Raw genomic sequence first — 23,598 nt, forward strand, 5'->3', positions numbered from 1 at the left:
TAGCTATAACTGGCAAAGCATTTTGGGATTGAGAGTCTTAAAAGAACAGGCTGGACCAATTAGCTGAGAGCACCAGACAGCCCCCCCCCCCCCCCCCAGTAATTGATATATAATGCATCTGCAGTGCATGCAGTGCAGACTGAGCAGGCTGACAGGCTGAATAGTAGGATTCAGGTAACCAGCTGTAATTACAGAATGCAGACACCTGTGGAGTCAGTTGCTGAATGCAGGAGCTGAGGCACTGGGAGACAACTATGCAGGAGCTAGCTGTGACCTGTAGTCCCACAAGCTGAAGCAGCGGTTAGTCATAAGAATAACCAGTAATATTAGTTAACGAGTTACTCCACATCAGCTGTACAGTGTCACGATCCGGGTATCTGGACGCCATTACTTACCCTTCAGATGCCTCCTAAGGCTGGCTCAGCGTTCCAGGACCGGATCCCGCTGTTCCTGAGTTTCCACATGCAGAATGTCAGAGTGGTGATTTCATCAGCCGCGGCCTCCGCTGTGCCCGCGTGGTTAAATGTGCGCTTGTCAGTCTGGCGTCTCCTGTCTCCTGTGGCCGGCGTCGCCATTACTGTTTCAATTCTCACATGGATTACAAACCAAACTTCCCTCCAAGTGTCTGCATGGGCGCAGCCATCTTGGATTTTGTCATCTGAGCATTTCCACCAATCTGCTGTCTGTATTGTTGATTTGCATAATTGCCTAGCCAACCCCTTCCTTGCTGCAGGTATAAGTAAGCTGTGCCTGAGCAAGGAAGGCGTCAGTGCTTTGGTTGTCTAACCTAGTTCCAGTTTGTCTCTCTCCTGTGGTTGTCTTCCAGGTTCCAGCTCCTGTCTCCAGACTTCTGCTATAGAGACCCGCACCAGCATTCCATCTGCGGTGTAGCCTGGCTCTCCGATCCATTCTGGACTCACCTGTTTCCAGTTACAACAATCACCTGCTTCCAGCCCAGCTTCCAGCAGTGTACAGCTTCTCTTAAAGGGCCGGTGTCCTTTCTGCAGTTTACCACTCTCCACCGGTATTATTATTTCACCGCTCTCAAACTCCAAACTTCATTATTATTTCATCGCTCTCAAGTTCGTTTATTATTTAACTGGTTCCAGCCAGTATCCACTCCGTACCAACAACAGTCTGGTTCCAGCCAGTATCCACAGCAGCCGTTTTATCTTCAGCAACCCAGCCTTTCCTGGAACACCAGCTGGTACGATCCTGGGTTCTCTCCATTGCTACAGTCAGGCCTGGTAAGGACTTTCCAACTAGAAGATTATTAGAACTGTCTCACTCTACCAGTGCCTGTGGCCCTTGCCACCCTGTAGTACCCAGGAATTGTATTTATCCTCTGTTGACTTTTATGTTTCCTTTACTGCTGCTGTGTTACGGAGTTTGTCATAATAAACATCATTGACTTTTATCCTGGTTGTCGTGGTCACGCCTTCGGGCAGTTATTCTACATGTTACTTACATGTCTAGGGGTCTGATACAACCTCCCAGGTTCCGTTACATCTCAGCCCCTACAACTGAGGCTGCCTCCCGTCAGCTCAGGCCCTCAGTTGTGACAGTAAGCACTGACCTAATGAATCCAGCCGGAGACCAGGATCAAGCGGCCAGGCCAATGCAAGAACTGGCAGCCCGACTTGAACATCAGGAGGCTGCACAGGGCCACATCATCCGCTCTCCCCAGGATCTCTCTACACGGCTGGATGGGATTCAAACGACCCTCCGTGAACCTGGCACGTCCGGTGCGTCCACTACAGTGACACCAGCTGTAACCCCACCCACCTTACCCATTTCCAGTCCACATCTTCATCTTCCAACGCCAGCAAAATTTGATGGATCTCCAAGGTTCTGCAGGGGATTTCTCAATCAATGTGAAATCCACTTTGAGCTTCTACCTGGCAATTTCTTCAGTGACCGTACCAAAATTGCCTATATCATCTCCCTTCTCAGTGGCTCAGCCCTTGACTGGGCATCACCTTTTATGGGAGAAGTCTGATCCCCTGCTATCCTCCTATACTGACTTTGTAGCTACATTCAGGCGCATCTTCGACGAGCCAGGCCGGATAACATCTGCTTCATCTGAGATTCTCCGTTTACGCCAGGGAACACGTACTGTGGGACAGTATCTTATACAGTTTAAAATCCTGGCATCCGAACTGGCATGGAACGACGAGGCCCTGTATGCTGCATTCTGGCATGGCTTATCAGAACGCATCAAGGATGAGTTAGCTACCAGAGACTTGCCCTCTAAGTTGGATGAGCTAATTTCTCTTTGCACGAAGGTTGATCTACGTTTCAGAGAGAGAGCAACTGAGCGAGGAAGATCATCTACTCCTAAATCTTCTGCTCCTCCTCCTCGTCAACCATCTCCATCCAAGGATGAGCCTATGCAAATTAGTCGTTCCCGTCTATCTCCCGCTGAGCGCCGAAGACGTCTCTCTGAGTCTCTCTGTCTCTACTGTGCAGCTCCGTCGCACACTATCAATGCCTGTCCCAAACGTCCGGGAAACTCCAGATCCTAGCTCGCCAAGGAGAGGGCCGGCTAGGAGTAATGATCTCCTCTCCATCTCCTCATGACTGTAACCTCCCAGTGTCGCTCCAAATTGCTCAACGTTATAGGAACGTCATTGCCCTCCTTGATTCCGGAGCAGCTGGGAATTTCATAACCGAAGCTTATGTTAAACGGTGGTCCCTACCCACCGAGAGACTGTCCTCGTCCATCTCTTTGACTGCCGTGGATGGCAGCAAGATTTTTGACGCAGTCATTTCCTTAAGGACTCTTCCAGTTCGTCTGAGAGTGGGAGTTCTTCATTCTGAGTATATTTCTTTTTTAGTGATTCCAAGAGCCACACATCCAGTGGTTTTAGGCCTTCCATGGCTCCGTCTCCACAACCCATCAATTGACTGTACGACTACGCAAATACTGGCATGGGGTCCCTCCTGTGCTGAGACTTGTTTAGCCAAAGTTCTTCCTGTTTGTTCTTCCTTCCCCAGGTCATCTGATGTTCCGCCTCCTCCATATCAAGACTTCACGGACGTGTTCAGTAAAGCCTCTGCTGATATCCTTCCTCCTCATAGAGAATGGGACTGCCCAATCGACCTCATTCCAGGGAAGGTTCCACCGCGAGGCCGAACTTATCCGTTGTCTCTGCCTGAGACACACTCCATGGAAGAGTACATCAAAGAGAACCTGGCGAAGGGTTTCATCCGACCATCTTCTTCTCCAGCCGGCGCAGGCTTCTTCTTCGTTAAGAAGAAAGACGGTGGTCTGCGTCCGTGCATCGACTACAGAGGTCTGAACGACATTACCGTCAAGAACCGATACCCTTTACCCCTGATTACCGAGCTCTTTGATAGAGTTAGTGGTGCAACTATTTTCACAAAGCTGGACTTGAGGGGTGCCTACAATCTCATCCGAATCCGTGAGGGTGACGAGTGGAAGACCGCCTTTAACACCCGTGACGGACATTATGAGTACCTCGTCATGCCCTTCGGATTGAGCAACGCTCCAGCAGTCTTCCAGCACTTCGTGAATGAGATTTTCAGGGACATCTTGTACCGCCATGTCGTGGTTTATCTAGACGACATCCTCATCTTTGCTAATAATCTCGAAGATCATCGTTTCTGGGTAAAAGAAGTTCTTTCCCGTCTCCGTGTCAATCACCTCTATTGTAAATTGGAGAAGTGTGTGTTTGAAGTTAAAACCATTCCGTTTCTAGGTTACATTGTGTCCGGTTCCGGACTAGAGATGGATCCTGAGAAACTCCAAGCAATCCAGAATTGGCCTATACCCTTAAGCCTCAAAGGGGTCCAGAGGTTCTTAGGGTTCGCCATTTATTATAGAAATTTTATACGAGACTTTTCCACCATTGTGGCGCCTATCACTGCATTAACCAAGAAAGGTGCTAATCCGTCCAAGTGGTCCGAGGAAGCTACACAGGCCTTTCACCTTCTGAAGCAACGGTTCATCTCTGCACCAGTTCTGAAACAGCCCGACACCGACTCTCCGTTTATCTTAGAGGTAGATGCCTCCTCCGTTGGAGTAGGAGCAGTGTTATCCCAGAGGGCCAAAGATGGACATCTACATCCTTGCAGTTTCTTCTCCCGGAAGTTCTCCCCAGCTGAGCGCAACTATGCCATTGGCGATCAGGAGTTGCTAGCCATCAAGCTCGCTCTGGAGGAGTGGAGATACCTGTTGGAGGGAGCTTCCCACTCAATCACCATACTTACCGACCACAAAAATCTTTTATATCTCAAGGCGCACAATGTCTGAATCCTCGTCAGGCCAGATGGGCACTTTTCTTCTCTAGGTTTGACTTTAAACTCCAGTTCTGTCCGGGTTCTCAGAATCGTAAGGCCGATGCCCTTTCCCGCTCATGGGAGCAAGAAAATGAGTCCGAGTCTGCAGACAAGCATCCTATTATTAATCCGTTGGCATTCTCCACGGTAGGGATGGACTCTACGCCTCCACCAGGGAAAAGTTTTGTTAAGCCAGTTCTAAGGAAGAAGCTCATGCATTGGGCCCATGCTTCCCGTTTTGCTGGACATACAGGCATTCAGAAAACCCTTGAATTTATTTCTAGGTCCTACTGGTGGCCAACTCTGAAGAAGGACGTTATGGAATTTATTGCCTCCTGCCCAAAGTGTGCCCAACACAAAGTCTCCCGCCAGTCGCCTGCGGGGCAACTGGTTCCATTATCTGTTCCCCGTCGACCTTGGACCCATTTGTCGATGGACTTTGTTTCCGATCTACCTATCTGCAACAAGTTTAATACCATCTGGGTGGTAGTTGACCGGTTCACCAAGATGGCACATTTCATCCCTCTCACCGGTCTTCCGTCAGCTTCCAAGTTGGCTCAAGTGTTTATACAAGAGATCGTCCGACTTCACGGTCTTCCTGAAGAGATCATCTCGGATCGTGGAGTACAATTTGTAGCCAAATTTTGGCGAAGTTTGTGTCAAGCCCTCCAAGTCAAGTTAAAGTTTTCCACGGCTTACCATCCTCAGACCAATGGTCAAACCGAGAGGGTGAATCAGGACTTGGAGGCCTTCCTCCGTATATATGTGTCTTCCTCTCAAGATGACTGGGTTCAACTCCTTCCTTGGGCCGAGTTCAGCCACAACAATCAATACCATTCCTCATCTTCTTCTACACCATTCTTCATTAATTATGGATTCCACCCTAAAGTCCCAGAATTCCAACCGCTTCCCGCAACTTCTGTTCCAGCAGTGGATGTCACCTTGCGTCAGTTTTCAAATAACTGGAGGAACGTCCGCGCAGCCCTGCTTAAAGCCTCATTCAGGTATAAGAAGTTTGCCGATAGAAAGCGTAGAGCGGTTCCTGCTCTCAAGGTGGGTGATCGTGTGTGGCTGTCCACGAAGAATTTGAGGTTGAGAGTTCCCAGCATGAAATTTGCACCTCGCTACTTCAAGATTGAACAAGTCATCAATCCTGTTGCCTACAGGTTACAGTTACCATCCTTCTTGAAAATACCCAGGACATTTCATGTTTCTTTGTTGAAACCGCTGATCCTGAATCGGTTTCATTCCGCACTTCCTCCAGCTCCCAAAGTTCAGACTCAACGGGGAGTCGAGTACGAGGTGGCCAAGATTTTGGACTCACGTTTCCGTTACGGTCAGTTACAATACCTCATTGACTGGAAGGGCTATGGTCCTGAAGAACGCTCTTGGACCAATGCCTCAGACGTCCATGCTCCTGCCTTGGTCCGAAATTTCCACGCAAAGTTTCCTTTAAAGCCTAAGAAGTGTCCTGGGGCCACTCCTAAAGGGGGGGGTGCTGTCACGATCCGGGTATCTGGACGCCATTACTTACCCTTCAGATGCCTCCTAAGGCTGGCTCAGCGTTCCAGGACCGGATCCCGCTGTTCCTGAGTTTCCACATGCAGAATGTCAGAGTGGTGATTTCATCAGCCGCGGCCTCCGCTGTGCCCGCGTGGTTAAATGTGCGCTTGTCAGTCTGGCGTCTCCTGTCTCCTGTGGCCGGCGTCGCCATTACTGTTTCAATTCTCACATGGATTACAAACCAAACTTCCCTCCAAGTGTCTGCATGGGCGCAGCCATCTTGGATTTTGTCATCTGAGCATTTCCACCAATCTGCTGTCTGTATTGTTGATTTGCATAATTGCCTAGCCAACCCCTTCCTTGCTGCAGGTATAAGTAAGCTGTGCCTGAGCAAGGAAGGCGTCAGTGCTTTGGTTGTCTAACCTAGTTCCAGTTTGTCTCTCTCCTGTGGTTGTCTTCCAGGTTCCAGCTCCTGTCTCCAGACTTCTGCTATAGAGACCCGCACCAGCATTCCATCTGCGGTGTAGCCTGGCTCTCCGATCCATTCTGGACTCACCTGTTTCCAGTTACAACAATCACCTGCTTCCAGCCCAGCTTCCAGCAGTGTACAGCTTCTCTTAAAGGGCCGGTGTCCTTTCTGCAGTTTACCACTCTCCACCGGTATTATTATTTCACCGCTCTCAAACTCCAAACTTCATCAATCACCTGCTTCCAGCCCAGCTTCCAGCAGTGTACAGCTTCTCTTAAAGGGCCGGTGTCCTTTCTGCAGTTTACCACTCTCCACCGGTATTATTATTTCACCGCTCTCAAACTCCAAACTTCATTATTATTTCATCGCTCTCAAGTTCGTTTATTATTTAACTGGTTCCAGCCAGTATCCACTCCGTACCAACAACAGTCTGGTTCCAGCCAGTATCCACAGCAGCCGTTTTATCTTCAGCAACCCAGCCTTTCCTGGAACACCAGCTGGTACGATCCTGGGTTCTCTCCATTGCTACAGTCAGGCCTGGTAAGGACTTTCCAACTAGAAGATTATTAGAACTGTCTCACTCTACCAGTGCCTGTGGCCCTTGCCACCCTGTAGTACCCAGGAATTGTATTTATCCTCTGTTGACTTTTATGTTTCCTTTACTGCTGCTGTGTTACGGAGTTTGTCATAATAAACATCATTGACTTTTATCCTGGTTGTCGTGGTCATGCCTTCGGGCAGTTATTCTACATGTTACTTACATGTCTAGGGGTCTGATACAACCTCCCAGGTTCCGTTACATCTCAGCCCCTACAACTGAGGCTGCCTCCCGTCAGCTCAGGCCCTCAGTTGTGACATACAGCTAGTATCCTAGTTACCAGGAACAAGGGATACAAAGAAGAGAGAGCAGCAGCAGCATCCAGGTGCTTGATCAATGCTGAAAGCAGTATTGACAGATTTGCTGATGCTGCACATAACACCAATATGTTCCTTAATAAATTGCTTGAGAGATGCTTCATTCAATTAATCTAAAATGCCACTACTCCTGGCTGATGTAATAATAGGCAGATTCCAGTCCACATCAGGCATGATAAAGTGTCCCATAATTATTACCTCGCCTTTCATTGACAGCTCACTGATGTTCTTAGGGGGTGATTCAGACCTGATTGTAGATGTGCTAAAAATAGCACATCTACGATCAGTTTCTCTGTCAAGTGGGGGGACGCCCCGCACAGGGCTAGTCCGCCCCGCATGTCAGGCCCTGCCCTCTCACACAGGTGCAAAAGCATCGCACAGCAGCGATGCTTTCACACCCGCCAAGTAGCATCCTGCCTGCACAGCATAGCCACAACGTTCTGGGTCGCAGCGGCTGCGTGTGATGTCATGCAGCTGCCACGGCCCGCCCCTGCAGTGGTCCGGACACGTCTGCATTGTCCGGACCACGCCCTACCACCAGCATTCTAACGCCGTTGGCACGCCCGCTCCCGCTCCGCGACCACTTCTGCCTGTCAATAAGGCAGAGGCGATCGCAGCAGTGAGATGCTTTCGCATCTCACCGGGTATCCATGGGTGCGCATGTGCGGAGCGCACACGCCAAAGGGCATCAGGCTATGATTGCTGCCGCTGCAGCAACCGGGTCTGAATTAGGCCCTTAGTCTTGATAAACAAATTGTTCCTATTGGAAAAAGTAAAACATGAAAAAACTGACAATATTCAATTTTCTCTGCTTCTTCCCTGTTTCTTCAAAATGTTGAGCACTATTAAAAACAAAGACTCCGTGATTAAATTTACAGAACCTTTAGTGAAATATATGGAGCACATTATATTCTGCTCTGCGAGTAGTAAATAGGACAAATAAATAATATAATTCATTGTTGCATTTTAGCTATATAGCTTGCATTCCCCAAAAGTAGTTTACAGTTGGAGCAAACACTGTAACAAATCAAGGCTGTATATTAACAAACAGAGAAAGAGGTAAGGGGACAAACCTACAGCGGATTGGAATATAGGACGCTGATTCATGAGGTATAAGAAAATCATCTACTTCCAGCAAGACTTCAATGGGAACAAATTGCTTTGTGGGATTATAACACCCAGTCACACACCATTGTTAGTTGGGGCAGTAAATATCATATCACTGCTTATTATTATTTCTGGCAATTTTACAATTGCTTTGACTGCTGCCCTACTTTGTGGGTACCATTGCAACATTTTGAAGGGGCCCCTGTACCAATGCTTCTAGAGAGACACCTCTCTGCAGCAGTAGTTAATTTTATGCCCCATTTTCTGAACCATAGTAGTGCCCTAATTCATTTTCTGCACCATAGTAATGCCCTAGTAAATGTTGTGCACTATAGTAGTGCTCTACAGGGCTGTAACTAGGTATGTGCAGATTGTGCCACTTCACATAACGCTGCAGGGTAGGGGGCACTGTTGGCAGCACTTGTTAATTATCGGTTAATTACTTTCACTTGTAGCTTCCCCCCTTTTTGAAGCCCAGCATTGGCTGACCACCCATATCTTTCCCCCACTTCTTCAGTCTCTAATATCTATATAACATTCATAAACTTAACGTGAGAGCTCTTTGTTGTTCAGTCATGCTGTCCTTTATTACATTTCAAGATGCTGACATACCCGGGATTTGAACCCATTGCCTGTGGAATTGCAGTCAGACACTCTATTCATGCAGCTTTCGGCCCCTACATAGAAAGCTAGAGAATTCTAAGCTAGAAAATTCTAACTATTTGAAGCTTACCTTGTACCTTGTGAAAAAATGATCAGCATTGCAGTTGAGCAGATCTATTTAGTGTCTGGCTGCAAGGCAGAGCCGGCCCTAGGCATAGGCAAACTAGGCAACTGCCTAGGGCATTTGACATGCCTAGGGGCACCAGCAGCTTCTGCTGATTAAAATGATATGCGACATGCCTATATTCTGTGTGTAGCATTTCGTATGCAGATACAGCCACAGTCGCACACAGTATATAGGCATGCCGCATATCATTTTATTCAGCAGAAGCTGCTTGTGCATCCTAGCCACATAGCAATGCAAATAAGATGCATTTTCATTAAAAAAAAGGTGCCTGACGTTAGGAGAGCTGCTAGCTGACTCTCACAAGGCATCTCCTGCTGAATGGTGTATTGAGGCAAGATGTATGAGGACACATCTGTAACCAAGCAGAGGCAGAGGTCACAGTGTTAGCGGCCATGTAAATGCTGTGTACAGGTAGGTTTTTTGTGCAATAGTGTTCGGCATAAGAGGCATTATGTGTGTCATGTGTATAACTGCATTAATAATGTGCAGCAAATGTGTAAGGAACATTATGTGTATAAGGGCATTAATAAAGGATGGCAGAATGTGTAAGGCGCATTATGTTTATAAGGACATTAATAATGTGTGTCATATGTGTGAGGGGGCATTACTGTGTGGTATTATGTGTATAAAGTGCTCTACTGTGTGGCATAATGTATAGAAAGGGCACTACTATGTGGTCTAATGTGAATAAAGAGCAATATGATGTGGTGTAATGTGAATAAGGAGCAATTCAGTATGATGTTATGTGATGAGGGGCACTACTGTAAGGAGTAATGTATATATTGTAAAGTGGTACTACTGTGTGATGTAACATGAATAAGGGACACTATGTGAATAAAGTTGCACCACTGTGTGACACAATTTGAATTAAGGGTACTATTGTGTGCCCCTTGCAAGCAAAATCACACCCCTCTTTGGGCTGCGCGCCAAATGTGCACACTGTTCCTATTTTAAATATAGGGGGTAGGAGCACCAAAATGAGGACTGCTATGGGTGAGGGGTGATGGTGCTGGAAAAGGGGTACAGGGTCAGAGGCGGAAAATAACAGTGGTGCTAGGGGGCACCAGACAAAATCTTGCCTAGGGCATCATATTGGTTAGGGCCGGCTCTGCTGCAAGGGACTGTATGTGTGGCTGCATGCTACATAGATCTGCTCAATTGCAATCCTGATTTTTTTTTTTTACAAAGTGCAAGTAGCTTCATATAGTTAGAAATCTCATAGTTTTTATGCAGGATCAAGTAGCTCAATGAGTAGTGTGTTTGACTGGAATGCAACAGGTTACGAGTTTGAATTCTGGGTATGGTAGTATATTGAAATGAGTTATTTAATAAAGGGTACTGTAACTGAACAACAATGAGCTCTCAAGTAAAATAACTAGATATTTTGCAGGCCCCAAGGCAAAAGTTTGTAAGGGCCTCTGTGTACCACCCAATGGTCAAAAACGTATATAACACATGTAACTATGACAGGGAAGGTGGGCCCCTCTCAGCTCTTGGCCCCATAGCAGCTGCATTCCTTCCACCTATGGTAGCTATGCTCTTGGGTACTTCTGTTATATGACAGCAACTGTGGCCACTAATAAGCTCTGATTAAATTAACCACAGAACTTTTAATATTATTCATCAGTATGAAAATCCCTAGCACGTACAACTGAGTATCCTAGCGATTGCAGCTCACTTGGAGATATTTTTGGCTAATGATATTTTTGAAAGAGACCATGATAGGCATTTTCGCAATAGTATAATGAGCACTCACAAGGTCTGATAGCTTCCTTATTCAGTCAGGGATGTTGTTAAACTTGAAACTATAGTAGACAATAATTAGTCTAAGGGCGGTATCCAATTACCCACGATAATTTACAGCAGGTAATTGGTTCACCGAGGGCTATACAATTAGGCAAGTGAAACAAAATCCCAGAATGCAGCTCAGTTTTTGTTCAAAAAAGGAGACTGTCTCCACAAAAACACATAGGATTCACTGAAGCTGTGTGTTTTTGATAGAATTTTTTTTTTTTATGGGCGATCAAATTAGATGTAAAAAAATATCAGTGAAACATCGGGAAAAATCACGTAAAACTGATGTTTTCACCCAATGTTTTATTGTGCCTAATTGGATACCCTCGTAGTCTTTTCAAAAAGGGATTTGGTAGCCCTGTAATGCTATTGTCAGGGACCTCAGTATCCCTGATGGTCTGCACTCTAACTATGTGGTTATTTTAAATACCTACACTCTTTCTTCGATTCTTTTACTGCTTCCGGCCACCAACTACATCTCCAGGAGGCGATGACCTATAGTATTTTTTAGAGAGAGGGATAAAAAGAATCCCTCCCCAGTGGTTCCAGCTTGTGCATGTGCTGCTGTCCATTGGTTCATGCGCAGTAGCACAGCTGGGGGAGAAAATCAGCAAGTAATGTGATCACAATTTGATGACATTACTTCTGAGTTATTGCCATGATGAGATCTTATCCTGGTGACTCACTAATAATTCATCCTGGTGAATACAGATTCCTTATTGCTACAAATTAAGGAATATTTATTTTCAGGAGACAGAACACAAATAATAATAATACAGTAAATATGCCCCATACTAGAGAGCTTGAGGGTCAGCTGGAAGCTTTAGTGCTAGAGCTAAGGGAATTAATAATTTTGGAACAGTTACAATGTCTGCAAGTACTCCCAGGGGACAGACACGCCAACTGGCAGCCACAGGGATACCGGCAGGTATACCAACCTCCACAGGCGAACCTCAATGAGAGAGGAGCCTCCTCTGGTAAGCGTCAAGCAGCAGGGGTCAGGCAGGCCCATCAGGCAGCAGCGCTAGTGTGGTCACGACAGATAATGATCCGGGTGTCCGATAATCAAGGCCACATCTTTGGGCCTAACCAGACACCGGAGCTTGGACACTGGGGCTCAGTGGGCCCCCCTCACCTTGTGGGCCTCTGGACATTTGCCAAGCTAGTCATCCTGTAGTTACGCCACTGGTTGAAGTGGATAACCAATTTTTCTGTGTTTGTATGTGATTATATGGAATAAATTATATAAATTAAATACATTGATACGCTGCTTTGGAACATTCTTTTGAGGTTACATCAGCGCAGCTTAAATTTCTGTGTTTTTGGGAGGTTGGCAATACCTCTTTTCAGGCAGCTGCTGCAGATTTATACCTTTTGTATCCAAGGGTCAATCAGGTGCTGAATTAATTTTTATATTTTCTTGCATAACCACTAAATACATGTTTGATCTTTCTTTTCCATCATTTTTGTTTGTATAAATTGTTTTATTATATAAATTTGAAAAATCTAAAATAAAGAGTGTAAAAACCCACAGTATAAAGGTTGTCGTTTTGAAATTGTTATAATCCAACACTTATGACAGGTTTATCAGCATGCTTCAAAGATAATAACTATAATAAAGATGAATTAAGGATACAGATTGTTTAATTTAAGATATTTCAAGAAACCACTTAAATTCAATGAGCCAGGTTTTATATAATGAACCATAATAAATGGAAATGCAAAGCAGATGTTTGAAACGAAGTTTCAAGCATTAAGTTGATCAGTCAAGGCCAGTATAGTGTGTCATTTAAATAAAATTGTTGCAGACTTTTTTTTTAATGAAACTGGAAACAGCCACACCCTTGTCACATTGGAAGATTTTATGCATAAATAAGTATATTTAACAAGATTACACACGTAGCCTATTTTTGCTTCATTTATAAGCAATCTGACTAGATTGCTTAATAATTAAGGACACATCGCTCCGTGTGTATGCCCCATAGCGATAGCGATGTGCGGCCCCGTGCGTCGCTATTGCTGGCTATGATCATTCAAGCATGCAGGCAAGATCTAGTTAGATCGCCTAGCATGCATAAAGAACACTGGTTAGCACAGATAGCGATGTATGCTGAGGGATCTGTGCTAACCTTGATACTTATCATACAAGCACAAGGCGCCCTGTGTGTACCCCCCTTTAGGAAGCAGTTACAATTATTAAGCTAAACATACCCAATAAATATTCCATTACAGTATAGAAAGAGAAGAATCTATCCCATTATTTATGATAGATTACAGATACAGGTTGAGTATCCCTTATCCAAAATGCTTGGGACCAGAGGTATTTTGGATATGGGATTTTTCCGTAGTTTGGAATAATTGCATACCATAATGAGATATTATGGCGATAGGACCCTAGTCTAAGCACAGAATGCATTTATGTTACATATACACCTTATACACACAGCCTGAAGGTCATTTTAGCCATTATTTTTTATAAGTTTGTGCATTTGTTATGATTCCCGTACTCCAGACCAGATGAGATCTTATGGCAGAGGTCTGAGTACTGGAAAGATATGCTGGTTACGGGAACAGGGAAGCCTAGTAACCCCTGGCGCCCTAACTCCGTTGTCTCGCCCGTGTTATCAGAAATCCCCTGCGAGACTATGGTTGCTTGAGCCCATGGCAGCCGCGTTCGAAGGGCGGATTATGTCTGCCCAACCCCGATGCCCCCTCAGGTCTTAATGGGAGACAAAGGGAAATCCGAGACAGGGTGATAACAAGGGGCCCTCTGACTAAGCAACCAGGCCAGGGGTTACAAGCTATCTAACTTAACCAAAAGTATGTGCGGACAAACCGCCAGGGAAAAGGACAACCAAAGATCCACTGATCCGTTACTCCTATCCAGCACCGCTGGATACCAGAGTGGACTTGTGGGAGCGGAATCCTCCGCAAAAGCTCCGGAACACAATAAAACTAAATAATAAATAGTAAGCGGTCAAGCCGCAACACACGGCTACGCCGCGACTCACGAACACCACAGGATGTTAAAGGTGCTCGGTAGGACTCCAGGAATAGATGACAAATTCCGAGTACTGGATCACTGAGGACAGGAACAACCGAATTGAGCAGGACTGGAAACTCTCTGTAACTGACACAGCCAACAGGAAGCTAACACCGGCGTCTGTGAGAAGTCCTGAGAGTGCTTTTATTAGGAAACCCTCCAATCCGGATCCAGACAGGGTAATCATAATTATGCCGTGCAGCTGCATGCTGCACGGCCAGGATACAATTTGACCTGATTAATTAGACCTAGCAACGGGGAACGCGGTCCGACAGTGGCGTCCCCGTTGCTATGGTCTAAGCGGCTCCGTGCGCCCGGCGTCTAGCGTTGCTAGGGAGCCGGCGGCTGTCTGCCTGCGGCGTCCCTAATTGCTAGGCGCCGGGCCGCACTGATGGGCGGACCCTCGGCGCCTAACAGTACCCCCCCCTTGAGGAGGGGTCAAGGAACCCCTAAGGCCAGGTTTCTGAGGAAATTCTCGAAAAAATGCCCTTTTGAGCCTCGGGGCATGGAGATCCTCGTCCAGGACCCAAGACCTTTCTTCTGGACCATAACCTCTCCAATGTACCAAAAAATAAAGCCGACCCCGGGACAACTTGGAATCGAGAACCTTCTCCACTAAGAACTCCTGCTGACCCTGTACGTCTATTGGTGATTTCCCCTGAGAGATCTTGCGAGGAAATTTACTGGACGAAACATATGGTTTTAACAAGGAGCAATGGAAGGTATTTCCGATCCGTAAAGTTTTTGGTAACCGTAACCGGAAAGCCACTGGATTGACTTTTTTGATAATATGAAATGGTCCAATAAATTTAGGACCCAATCTGGCTGAGGTTTGTCGAAGTTTAATGTTGCGAGTCGACAACCATACCCTATCTCCAACTTTAAAAGTGCACGGCCGCCGGAGCCTGTCAGAAAAAATTTTCTCCCGAAATGCCGCTTTTCTGAGAGCCAGGTGCACTTTTCTCCAAATGAGTTTGAGATGAGAGGTCAAGGTCAGTGAGGAGACAGAGGAATGTTGAAAAAAGGAATTAGCTCTGGGGTGAAAACCAAAAACTGTAAAAAATGGAGATACATTGGTGGAGGAATGACAGGCATTGTTGTAAGCAAACTCTGCTAACGGAAGAAATTCAGACCAGTCATTTTGGAGTTTGGCCGAGTACAAACGCAAATATTGTTTTAATGATTGATTGACTCGCTCAGTCTGCCCGTTGGATTGGGGATGGTAGCCAGACGTTAAAGATAATTTCATCTTCAATGAGGCACAAAAAGACTTCCAAAATTGTGCAATGAATTGTGGACCCCGATCAGAAACAATATCAGTGGGTAACCCATGGAGTCTGAAAACATGGCGGAGGAACAAGACTGCCAATCCCTGGGCAGATGGCAATCGGGGAAGAGCAATAAAATGGGCCATTTTGCTAAAACGGTCCACTACCACCCATATGACTCGGCATCCGGCTGACAGAGGAAGGTCCACCACAAAATCCATGGAAATATGAGACCATGGCCTAAGAGGAACATTCAAGGGCAAAAGTTGACCGATAGGCAAGGAACGGGGAACCTTATGCTGTGCACAGACCTGACAAGAAAAAACAAATTCCTTAATGTCTTTGGAAAGACCAGGCCACCATACCGAGCGGGAAACTAATTCAAAAGTTTTAGCGATCCCCGGATGCCCGGCAACTTTGCTATCGTGAAACTCCGTCAAAACCGTTGCTCTCAAAAACTCGGGGACAAAAAGACGACCAGCAGGAGTATTACCAGGAGCTTGATGTTGAAGCTGCTTCAACTGGGTAAATAAATCCTGTGTGAGGCCTGCCCGAATGACTGAAGACGGAAGTATGGGAGTAACAGGACTGTTGTCTTGAACTGGAAGAAAACTGCGTGACAGGGCATCTGCCTTGGTATTCTTGGAACCTGGCCTGAAGGTGATAATGAACTTGAAACGAGTAAAAAATAAAGCCCAACGAGCTTGCCGGGCATTCAGCCGTTTAGCTGATTCAATGTATTGAAGATTTTTGTGATCAGTCAAAACCGAAATGGTGTGAGTGGCTCCTTCAAGCCAATGTCTCCACTCCTCGAAAGCCCATTTAATAGCCAGTAATTCCCGGTTACCAACATCGTAGTTGGATTCAGCAGATGAGAATTTCCTGGACATAAAGGCACAAGGATGTAATTCCAGGGAATCCGGATCCTTCTGAGACAGGATAGCCCCTACTCCAACCTCCGAGGCATCGACCTCAACAATGAAAGGCAATTCTGGGTTGGGATGTCTGAGGACAGGGGCTGAGACAAAGGCTTGTTTCAAGGCCTGAAAAGACAACTCCGCTTCACGTGACCAGTTGGTAGGATCTGCTCCCTTTTTAGTCAGTGCCACAATGGGAGCAACTAGGTCAGAGAAAGAGTGAATAAATCTTCTATAGTAATTCGCAAACCCTAAAAAGCGCTGAATTGCTTTTAAATTGGTGGGTTGCGCCCAACTAAGGATGGCTTGGAGCTTCTTTGGTTCCATACAGAATCCCCGAGGGGAAATAATGTACCCTAAAAAGGATACCTCCGTGACATGAAATTCACACTTCTCCAGCTTGGCATATAGGTGATTTTCACGTAATTTTTTTAGAACCTGACGCACCTGGGTAACATGTTGTTCTATAGAGTCAGAATATATCAAAATATCGTCTAAGTAGACTACAACGAATCTTCCAAGAAATTCACGGAGCACATCGTTAATGAGATCCTGGAAAACTGCCGGAGCGTTGGACAGGCCGAATGGCATAACCAGATACTCATAGTGGCCTGACTGAGTACTGAATGCCGTTTTCCACTCATCCCCTGACTTGATTCTGATGAGGTTATATGCTCCTCTTAGGTCAATCTTAGAAAAAATCACAGCCGAACGTAGCTGATCAAAGAGGACAGAAATCAGCAGCAAAGGGTAAGTATTCTTTACTGAGATTTTATTCAAGGCTCTAAAGTCAATGCAAGGTCTGAGTGATCCATCCTTCTTCTCCACGAAGAAGAAGCCTGCACTTAAAGGGGATTTAGATGGCCTGATAAATCCTTTCCCTAGGCTTTCTTTAACATACTCATTCATGGCCACAGTTTCAGGTCCGGACAATGCATATAACCTTCCCTTAGGCAAAGTGGCACCAGGAATTAACTCAATAGCACAATCATAAGGCCTATGGGGAGGCAGAATATCCGCATTGCCCTTGGAAAATACATCAACAAAATCCTGGTATTCCACAGGAATGGGTGCGGGAATGACAGCAGCAATTCTGATGGGAAGCGTAATACATTCTTTATTACAGATGGTACCCCATTGTAAGATCTCCCCCAACTGCCAATCAATGATGGGATTATGAAAGGCCAGCCAAGGGTGACCCAGAACCACAGGAACTGCTGGGCAATGGGTAAGGAAAAACTCAATCTTTTCAGAATGCAGAGCTCCTACCGAAAGAAGAACAGAAGGTGTACAGAGAGAAATAACCCCATTGGACAAGGGACTCCCATCTAAACCATGCATGGTGATACACCTACCCAAGGCTAACTGAGGAATACCTAAGGCCTTGGCCCATGTTAAATCCATAAAGTTCCCTGCAGCTCCACTGTCCACAAAAGCCGAGACCGAGGAACAGAGGCTGCCAAAGGAAATTTTAGCTGGAACTAACAGTGAATTATTTGAGGAGATAAGCTGTAAACCAAAGTGAACCCCCTCACAACTCACTTGGTCGAGGCATTTCCCGACTTGTTCGGACAACTACGGGCAAAATGTCCCTTACCCCCACAGTATAAACAAAGACCAGAATTTTGCCTTCTGGTTCTTTCTTCAGGAGACAGTTTGGAGAGGCCTATCTGCATGGGCTCCTCAATGTCCACAGGAATGGAAAAAACACAAGGGGTAGACCCGACAGATGCTCCTTTTTCAGCCCTCCGCTCCCTGAGACGACGATCAATCTTAATAGAGAGCTCCATGAGTTTATCGAGAGTCTCAGGAGCGGGATACTGAAGGAGACTGTCTTTTATAGACTCAGATAAGCCGAGGCGAAACTGACTGCGCAGGGCTGGGTCATTCCATCCACAGTCGTTCGACCAACGGCGAAACTCCGTACAATAAATCTCTGCGGGATTCCTACCCTGTCTGAGAGCACGCAACTGACTCTCGGCGGATGCCTCTCTATCAGGGTCGTCATACAAAAGCCCTAAGGACCCCAGAAAGGCGTCTACAGACAATAAAGCTGGATCGTCTGTCTTTAAACCAAAAGCCCAGGTCTGAGGATCCCCCTGTAGCAGAGAAATAATAATTCCTACCCGCTGAGATTCCGTACCTGAGGAGACTGGTCTTAAACGAAAATACAGTTTACAAGACTCTTTAAAATTAAAAAACTGCTTTCTATCCCCAGAAAAACGGTCAGGCAGATGCATTTTTGGTTCAGGAATGACCCTCGGGGAAGTCCGTAACAGATCTTCCTGTGACCTCACCCGAAGGGACAGATCCTGAACCATCTGAGTAAGCTCTTGAATCTGGCTAACTAAAAGCTGGCCCGGATTTGGCCCAACACCGGTGGGATTCATGAGGCTGACAAATCTCCCAACTGAATAAGGAAAAAAAATTAACTCCTGTTAATTTTAAATTTTAGTATGGCCGGTGTTAATGTTATGATTCCCGTACTCCAGACCAGATGAGATCTTATGGCAGAGGTCTGAGTACTGGAAAGATATGCTGGTTACGGGAACAGGGAAGCCTAGTAACCCCTGGCGCCCTAACTCCGTTGTCTCGCCCGTGTTATCAGAAATCCCCTGCGAGACTATGGTTGCTTGAGCCCATGGCAGCCGCGTTCGAAGGGCGGATTATGTCTGCCCAACCCCGATGCCCCCTCAGGTCTTAATGGGAGACAAAGGGAAATCCGAGACAGGGTGATAACAAGGGGCCCTCTGACTAAGCAACCAGGCCAGGGGTTACAAGCTATCTAACTTAACCAAAAGTATGTGCGGACAAACCGCCAGGGAAAAGGACAACCGCACTGATGGGCGGACCCTCGGCGCCTAACAGCATTAAACAAAGTGTGTGTACATTCACACAATTCATTTCTGTTCCATATACACAGTATACACACAGCCTGAAGGTCATTTAATACAATCTTTTTAATAACTTTGTGTATTAAACATAGTTTGTGTACATTGAGCCATCAAAAAACAAAGGTTTCACTATCTCACTCTCACTTAAAAAAGTCTGTATTTCGGAATATTCCGTATTTTGGAATATTTGGATATGGGATACTCAACCTGTATAGGAAAGTATTTCAGATGCATACCACAATCAGAAGAATGGGCCTATCACTAAATATAACATGATCTTAGCAAGAAAAACATGTCTGTGAGACTACATCTTACAACTAACTTCACCATCATATGTCTGTCACTGAAGAACAGCTATGGCTAATAGAGCGGTTCTACTTGGAAAAATTGTAAGCACAAGCAGAACCCATGACTGTGTCAGCTGCCACCACCATTCCTTAATGATACAGTACTTTGTATTAGACTCTTGGAACTCAAAGGAGCAATACATTGTCAGTTTAATTAATCTTCATATTAAATAAAGTTCTCATAACTGCCCCCAAAATCTGCAAACTCAAACAAGCACAATTTGTTGATTGAAGCAAATAGAGCTTTATTTCCAAGTCAGTACAGCAAATCCTATTATATAGTGTAACAGGGTCACAGAAAGCAGGGCACACAACAGGCAGATTCCCGGTGAGCCAGTGTCTTTTTATGGTAGCAGACACTACAATTTAACATATACACACAAAAGGACTGGACAGTCACAGTGTTAAACATGCAGGTGAAACAAATCCAGAAGGCAGAGTGCTAACGTTCAGTCTGCTGCAATAGCTTGCAGCCACAATCTGCTATGCTTCTCTGGCACAGCTAATATCATAAGTCCCTGGCACTAAGGAGACTCCAGCCTATGCGCTGGCCACTATTCGGCATCAGTGCCCAGAGCACCAGGTGAATGGGAGTTTTAAACTTATTCTGTCTTCCAGTGATGACTTACAGCTGAACTTGTGCAACTCTGAAAACCCGGAGTTCCAAACCTCCGCTGCTACTGCAGACTGCACAGGTTTTACTTTAGCCTCTCTTGGAGAGAGCTGATCCCACCAGAATGTGTTTAATTAAGGTGAGAGTCTACCCCTCTAACCACACATCCCCACTTTCCACTTTTCCAAACTTGGGAAGTGCACATATTCCGTTGTGTTTGCCAACACCATTCAGCCTTCCTAAATTCCTTGGAAAAGACATCTGTACACCTGGTTTGGTTTCCAGACTGATGCTTCCTGACCACCTTTGCAGTGGTTTCTTCCTCATACCTGACAAATGTGGTGCATTCTGGAAAAGGAGTAAACATTCCTTGTTTTTTTCTGGAAGCCGGGTTTTACTATTTTATGCTGCTTTGTGAACAATGTATCACTCAGAGAGACAGTGGGGGATCCAATTGGTTTAGTGAGGAGCACCGGGATCAAACTCTCCTCTTGCCAGGGTTTCAGCAAGTTAACATGATATATCTGCTCTGTATGTCTCTGTCCTGACTATCTGACTCAATAATTTAACAGTTCTATAGGTTCCACTACTTTGTAGGGCCCATACCAATGGGCAAATAACTTATTGTCTTGTGTCAGTACCAACACTAGAACTTTGTACCCTGGATGAAACTTTCGGACCTGAGCTGTGTTATCATAGGCTTGTTTCTGACAAACTTGGGCCTTTATAGGGTTTTCTCAAACAATGGGCCCTATTTTATACAGCCATTCATATCATTTTTTAACAAACTCCACAATGTTTGGTTCTTCTATTTTCTGCTGTTCCCAATATGTCTAGAATGCCTCTGCGTTGTCTTCCATAGAGGAGCTCAAAAGGGCTAAACCCAGTTGATGATTTGGGTACCTCATATATGGCAAACATGAGGAAGGAAGTATTTCATCCCTCTCCCATTTATTATCCAGGATAACCTGGCGGATCATAGGCTTTAAGAGCCTGTTTAATCACTCCACCAACCTATCTGTCTGTGGGTGGTTGACCGAGGTATGGAGATGAGTTATCCCCAATTTCTTACACAACTCTGACATCACCTGGGACTTAAACGGAGTCACCTGGTCTGTCAGAATTTCTTTAGGAAATCCAAGGCGAGAAAAGAAAATGAGCAATTCCTTAGCAATAGTAGTTGTCTTGGTGCTTCGCAGAGGCATCTCTTCTGGAGAGCATATAGCATTGTCCAAGATTACCAGGACAGGTTACCCTATTTCGATTTCTACGATACATTGCTATGTGATCAATCAATATTCTGATAACAGTTATTGGGACCAAAGTTGTACTTAAATAGGTTCTCAGGCTGGTCTTCTGACACATGATCAGCCTTTAAACTAGTGGTACATGTACCCTGGGTACCAACAACTGCTCAACTCTCTTCCCTTGTTCCGACTTAACTCGATATAGTAGTTCTGACTTGAGGATAAAATATACCCTCCAAATGCTTCTTACGGTTTCTTGTATCAACAGATATTGGTGCTCACAACAAAGTAAACGTAGAGGGTGTTCATTGCCGGATCTGCACCTTAAATACTGCACTTTCACATAAGCATGGCATTCACACTTGAAAAAGGGTACTTAGTTATTCGAAACACGTTGTGTGAACGCAATGTACTGACTTGATCCCTATATCTGGACTTCACCTTTAAGGCAAAGCAAAGTGATGTGCTGTTTAGCCTGCATGCAAATCCGGACTGTGTCTGATCTACTGTATATCTGTTGACACACACCACCAGCCTATTCTGGTATGAGCCTAAAGGGATAACCTGTCATTCTCTTGATTGTTTTTTTGAGTTTTTGAAGCTTAATTCAGTAAGGATTTACTATGGCATATGCCATATGAGAATACTACCTATATGTGCTTTATGCTATTGATTTTGAGGCACTTCATATGTGTAAAGTTTGTCTGTTTTCTTGTTATATTTTCTTCACTCTTTAAAGTCCATGTCATATATTTAATTATAGACATAAGAATATACAACATCTCTATTACGTGTACTAATTGTGAATAGCCCTCATCTTTCAGAAAAGAGCGCTATTGTGTACCTATCACCTTTGTTTATTTTAATTTTATGTACTCATGGTTGTAGTTGTCAGTATACAGGTGTTACATTGTGTTAGCAAATTCAGTCAAACCCCTTTCACACTGCCAATGCCGGATCCCACCCGGGAATTGGAAATGGGTCTTTCCCTGGTGGGATCCGGCATTGGACCCTATCAGAAGGCATACCATCCCGGCAATTTGCCGGGTCGGTTGCCATAGCGCTTTGGGGGCGGAGGCTGCATTTGGAGATGAGCTCATCTCCACGTCGCCTCTCCCTATTGTAGTGAACGGGTCCCGAGTCGCATCGACCCTGGAACCCGTTTACGCTGCCACTGACCCAGTATTTAACCCGGGAATAACAACCCGGGAATAACACTGGCAACCCGGGAAATTGACCATGGCGCTTTCATACCGGGTTATTTGTGCTGTGTGAAAGGGGTATCACAGAATCAGGAAGACAAAATAATAACAGTTTATTATTTACCAACACACCAACCAAGGCAATAATGGAGGCCGAGTAACAGAAAACCATAGATCAGTGTTTTTCAACCACTGTGCCGTGGCACACTAGTGTGCCCTGAGCAGTCTCCAGGTGTGCCGCCATAGAAGCAAAGCCAGGCCCGCCAGTGTTTTGCCGCTAGTGAGGCTCTGGAACGATCACCTGGTTTAGTGGTTGCAGAGCCAGTTCTAATTTTGGGCCCGGGCAGTGTTGGGCTCTTTTGGCTTTCTCAGATGTGGCTCAGGCATTACCAATAGAGAAGCTGCGACATGACATCCTAGGACATGCAAATGCACCATGCATCACCATTACATTGGAATGTGCCTTGGCAATATTTAAATCTTGTTCAGTGTGCCGCGAGTTGTAAAAGGTTGAAAATCTCTGCCATAGATCCTTGGTTTGTAACCAGGAATAATATAAAAGTCACAATATAAGTTCAACAAAAGGCTTGGAGAAAATTCAGTACTTGTACAGAGCAGATAATATAACCTGGATTGCAGAAACATAAAGGACCAGTGTCTGAGAATTCATGGTGACACAGTTAGTTTGGTGATGTTGCCCATAGCAACCAATCAGTTTCTATTTTATTATCTTCTAGAAGCAGCTAGATAAATGTTAAGTAAAATCTGATTGATTGCTATGGGCAACATCACCAGTTCTAAAATAACTCCCACCTTTGTAAATTTACCCCATTGTATGAACAAATACAAAGCAGGCTTAAATAAAATAATAGAATTGGCAGAGTTGGCTGGTAGAAGGAACAAGGAAGCAACAGACTGGACAGTACCTAAAACTGGACAGAGCAAAATCAACATATAAGATAGTTCAACATATCAATCTATAAGTTGTCTTTAATGTATTCTTTAAGAGTTTCAGTTCAGGTTCAGATAATGAAAAATGCTCCCAAATGCATTCTGTATACCTGGGAGCAGATCCGTAGGACAATAATAGGTGCAATGTGATAAAAAGGGATATGGTCATTAGGTCGACCACACTTAGGTTGACAGTCATTAGGTCAACCACTATTGGTCGACATGAACTATGCCGA

This window comes from Pseudophryne corroboree, chromosome 6 (assembly GCF_028390025.1).
Source record: "Pseudophryne corroboree isolate aPseCor3 chromosome 6, aPseCor3.hap2, whole genome shotgun sequence".
Lineage (NCBI taxonomy): Eukaryota > Metazoa > Chordata > Amphibia > Anura > Myobatrachidae > Pseudophryne > Pseudophryne corroboree.